The sequence below is a fragment of the Asparagus officinalis genome, chromosome 1, assembly GCF_001876935.1.
Source record: "Asparagus officinalis chromosome 1, Aspof.V1, whole genome shotgun sequence".
NCBI lineage: Eukaryota > Viridiplantae > Streptophyta > Magnoliopsida > Asparagales > Asparagaceae > Asparagus > Asparagus officinalis.
The window spans coordinates 64703846-64704075 of NC_033794.1; positions in this window are offsets into that span (position 1 = coordinate 64703846).

The following is a 230-nucleotide window of genomic DNA, read 5'->3' on the forward strand; positions in this document are numbered from 1 at the left end:
GGCTGAGGATTTGCCAAAAATTCTATAACTGCGAGTCATTGACGCATCAACTCCCCTAGTTGGTCTCGTGACTTGAGCACCCAACAAATTCAGGATAAAATCCACACATGCAGATGAATCAGCTTTAACAGTTGGTCCTGCAGCCCCGACATTTGAGACCGCTATGCTCCAATACCTTAAGAGCTTAAACTGTGAGTACTCCAGCAAACGTACGAGTATAAACTGTGTTA